The sequence below is a fragment of the Mesoplodon densirostris genome, chromosome 3 (assembly GCF_025265405.1).
Source record: "Mesoplodon densirostris isolate mMesDen1 chromosome 3, mMesDen1 primary haplotype, whole genome shotgun sequence".
NCBI classification, from domain to species: Eukaryota; Metazoa; Chordata; class Mammalia; order Artiodactyla; family Ziphiidae; genus Mesoplodon; species Mesoplodon densirostris.
In genome coordinates, this window is record NC_082663.1 from 13,352,183 (window position 1) to 13,357,396 (window position 5,214).

A 5,214-nucleotide genomic window follows, 5' to 3' on the forward strand; every position below is an offset into this window, starting at 1 on the left:
AGGAAACACAGCCAGAGCTGTGATTTTGCATAGAAATTTGGATGAAATCGAAGCCTTGTATTGAATATATTGGCAAAGATTCAGTCCTTAAATGGTATACTTTAAGTATACATGTTGGAATATGTTTACTCAGATTTAGTAACAGAGGCTCAAAGCTAGATGTGGCCACCCCATAGCATCTCGTGGATGGAGTGAACACCCCAGGGCAACTTGAATAGGGTCCATACTCAACCAGCATGATTTCTTTAGTCCTAATAAAAGTTGTGTCATGCTCCATCATGAAGGGGAACTATAGACTGATTTCGGAAGACTCAAAATATACTCTTAAGTAGCAAGGTGTGAATTTCATGTCACAAACTCAAGTGCTCTATAATACAACTTCCATTACTTTTTTAAAAATGAACTTAATTCTGTTTGGAGCTCTCATTCCATCACATAGTGGAAATTTAATCTCAGACAACTGAAGTTTATCTCACCACTTCTATCCCTTTTTCCATAAGTGTATGTCTACATACTGAGGGGACTGTGCTATTTCTTCACTAGGCTGGGGGGAAGGAACTGGTTTTCCATTAATTTGGTTGTCATAGTCTCCTCTGCTCTATTGCCCATCCTGTCCTTAAAGGTCCATCTAAGGGTCCTACTGACTCACCCCTCCAGCTCACCTCAAGGTCCCTCAGCTCTGTCCTTCTCCTTGCTATTTCAGGGTCATTCTTTGCATGCTACCACATTGGACATCACCCGAAGCTGCCTCCACTGTCCATCCTTGGGAATTTTTCAGCTGTTCATGCTCCACTCTAGACTGTGGACAACCTGTGTTTGTCTAGGACCCCATCTGCTTGAATGCACCTACAGTGGTTATTACCTGGGAGTCTTGCTGCCTCCTTATATCCCTCTGGGAATGGCCATGTGAATTCTCTCTGCTCCCCATAGCTGGGAGGTAGAGGGAAAGACAAAGTCCATGCCCCTCCATGGAGACCCACAAGCTTCTCATTGCTGTCCCTCTTCTATCTCTAAAGATTAGGACGATTTTTTCCTAGTTTGTAGAAGGGGAGTAGGGGAGAGCATAGGGCAGAAGAGGTGCTTTTCTTCAACAGACATTCTCTCAAATCTACTGATTTTCTCTGAGTTTGGAAATTTTAAAACCAGAAACATCTTCTCTGATAGCCCTGCTTCCTGCGGCAGCTCCACTTCTGGGAGACAAAGGTGCAAAGTACCTATCTGGATGTAAGGGGGGCGGAGGAGTAAAGGGAATATAAGCAATCCACAATACATTCATTAGAAGGACACTGACATATATGCACTACCAAATGCAAACTAGATAACTAGTGTGAAGCAGCCACATAGCACAGGGAGATCAGCTCAGTGCTTTGTGACCACCTAGAGGGGTGGGATAGGGAGGGTGGGAGGGAGACACAAGAGGGAAGAGATATGGGGATATCTGTATATGTATAGGTGATTCACTTTATCATACAGCAGAAACTAACACACCATTGTAAAGCAATTTTTCTCCAATAAAGATATGAAAAAATAAATAAAAATAAAGATCTAGTAGAAAAGGAAAAAAAAGACACATATTAACAAGAGAATTAGAGAAGAAACTCAGAAAATATTGCTATTAAGTTATAAAATTGTGGTGCAGAACATAAAGAAAAGAGTCTTCTCCATAAAAAATCATTAATATTTCAAAATGTCAGCACACCTAGAAACTGTATTTAAGAAACTTATTATGATTTTCACAAAATCTGAGTTTGGTCATATTCTACAGTTTCCTTCATTCATCTTCATAAAGTTCTAAGTTCAGGCAATTATATGGTGTTATTAATATGAATATTCCTCGTCTTGGTGGATTATGTATGAATTAAGATTCTTATGTTTACAGTAGGAAATATAATAACGTGAACACTGTCCTTTGCAGAATTTTCTCTTGGGAAGCTATATTTGTTTTGTTTTGTTTTGCCACAAATTTCCTTTATAGCAAAAGAGTCAGGGATGGGGGAAGGAGTTGGTCCAGGATCCAATCTAGATCACACATTGCATTTAATTCTCATGTCTCTTTAGTCTCTTTTACGCTGAAGTAGTTTCTCAAGTCTTCTATCTTTCATGACCTTGGCATTTTAGAAGAGTACAAGGCTGTTACTTTGTAGAATATCCCTAATCTTGCGTTTGGCTATTTCCTCATAGTTAGATTCAGACTGTGCATTTTTGGCATCAACACTCAGAAGTGATGCTGTGTCCTTCCCAGTGTACCCCTGTCAAGGGGTAAATGATAACTCGTTGTCCAATTTACTGGTGATAATAACTTTGATCACTTAGTTAAGATAGTTTCTTGTGTAACCACAATATAATTACCAAAACCAAGAATGTAACATTACTACAATCCTACTATCCAATTTATGGACTGTGTTCAAACTTTGCCACAAATTTCCTGTAAGCCTATTTTTTGTGGGGGGAGATATATTTGATATCAGTTCATGGATACAATTTGAAGCATAAGTAGAATTTGCTAAGTATCTAATATTTAAACTTTCAAATACAGCTTTTTAGAAGTCAAGGCTAAAATGAGTTACTGGGAAAAAAATGTTCTAAACCCCAATCCTACACTGTAAAAAGATTTTACTATCTCTATGTAGTTAAATACAGAACTTGCTCTTTTAAGGTGACCCAATTAAACCATGAATCTGGAAACTAAGAAACTGAATATTTAGTCTATGCATTACTGAGAAGTCAGTTGTTCAGGAACTTTCAGACCCGTTATTCACTTCTTGGTAAACATAATTTGAATGTGGTGACAGAAATTTCATTAATTCCAGAAAACTCTATATTTTGAGTGAAATAACCTTTTCTTTCTATCAGCAAAAGCATTTAGAGGAGTTCTTGTATCTAATTCAAATCTATCTCTCAGTGTTTTCTCACTCTTCTTACAAATTCACTTAACAGAACGTGGTTTCTAGAGTTGGAAACAGCGTAAGACGAGAAAATCAGTAGGAACTTCAGTGCAAAATGAAAAAGCAAGACATGTCAGATAGAGTTTAGACTTATCAAAGTTGTTCACCGAGTTTCAAAAGGGTTGACAGGCACATGATTTATCTTCATATGGTTAATGTTCAGCTTTTACCTCCTTGAGGAAAAAACTGCCAAATAACCCAATAAACCATGGCCCGCTTACCAGAGGCAGATGAAAGATTTGCACCTGCAAAGTTACCTAAACATCTTAGATAAGAGTCAAGAGCCTTAATCCTTTGTGCAGATTTAGGTCCCCCAATTAGGACACTGGCTTAATGACATTTGACTGGAATGTGTGAATATTTTGCAATGGGAATGGACTCTATTTTAGGATAAAGCTGTTGGTTACCTGGTTTTGCAGCTGCCAGTCACATTTATCCCCATGGGGGGGAAAAATGCAGTTTGCTTAGTGGTGCAGGGAGAGTCAGAACGTCGATTGCACATGGGATGATACAGGTCATACCAATTTCTTAATAATCCTTATATTTTCATGCCTTCTACTCCCTGAGAACTCTGTGTGTTTGTTTGTTCCAGTTTTTTGTTTTTTTCCACTTTTTTTTTTTTTTTGGCCACACTGTGCAGCATGTGGGATCTTAATTCCCCAACCAGGGATCAAACCTGGGCCAGTGAAAGCGCCAAGTCCTAACCACTGGACTGCCAGGGAATTCCCTCCCTGAGAACTCTTAAATACATTTTCTCATTTGATTCTTAGAGGACGTTTGTGACTATGGAAATAGAATCTCAGAGCCCAAGGCCACAGGGGAAACCTGCTACTCACACTACCCCCGCACATTCCTCTGCTCATTTCCTTCACCCAACCAGCACCTTCATCAGCTCTGGCTGCTGCAACAAAGTACCAGAGACCAGGTGGCTTAAAGAGCAGACGTTTACTTCTCACGGCTCTGGAGGCTGGAAGGCCAAGATGAACGTGCCTGCTGATTCTGGACCCGATGAGGACCCTCTTCCTGGTTGTCAGACTGATGCCTTCTTGCTGGGTACACAAGGTGGAGAGAAGAAGGGTGTTGGTCTCTCTTCCTCTTCTTAGAAGGACACTAATCCCATCATAGGGGCTCCACCCTCATGACCTTACCTAGTCCTAATCACCTCTCAAAGGCCCCGTCTCCTCAAACCATCACAATCGGGGAGTTAGGGCTGCAACTTGTCAATTACTGGGGGACTCAAACATTCAGTCCATAACAACCAGCAACGAATTCCTTCAGATGCGACCTCCTTCAGGAAACCTTTCCTGACTTCTCATTTTGATTTGGGAGAGCGTCTGGATCGCTCTCTGATCAGATTGCTTGTAACAGTGGATCCAAATAACTGAGAATGTCTAACAGTGCTTATCTGGGTGGACTGATGTGGTTCATTCTCACCAACAGAATGTGGGCAACTGATGTACAGCTTTGCAAATCTGGGCTGTAATCTTGCTTCACACAAGTGTTCTCTCTTCTCCTCTATCCTCTGTGACTGTGTAGTCCACATGCTGAGAATAGCCTGCATGATAGAACATTTTGACTACAGCTTTCCATCCAAGGAAAATACATAGAAAGTCCATTTCTTTTATCAAAGAAGGATTTAAATTTTACCATAACTTTGCAGGATAAATTATCAGAAGTGGTTAATTTTGAAGACTTGAAAACGAATATTGAAAATATGACACAAAATATAGTAGCAGTTTAGATACACATTGTCCCCTGAGAGGTGTTATTGTCAATCTGACCTAGATCATGTTATTGTCAATCTGACCTAGATCACAAACCAGAAACCAGCTCATTTTTCACACTTAAAACTTTGTATGTTGATATGTACAGTGTTTATTCAAAGTTTGTATAAAAATGTTTAATATAGAAATCACTGTTTTACTTAGTATACTAGTAATTACATACATTAATCTCCTATGTATATACTTTCAATGAGCAGTGGGTATAATTTTGCAAGCTTTTTGATTTCTTTGTGCTACATTTATTATAGTTATATCTACTGAAGTGTAATTTTATGACTGTTGAATCAAATAACAAAAGATCAAGATGTATTTTGCATGTCTTTTCTTCATTTTATATTTTCCAGTAATTCATTTACGTTAAGATTTTAAAGTATCAGTCTGTGATGGATCAGGGGAAAAAATTAACAAGGGAGCAAGGTTAGTTCTTCCTCACAGACAGTTTGAGAAGCACTGAGTCAGGTTTCAGTCTTGGGGTGTGTGGTGGG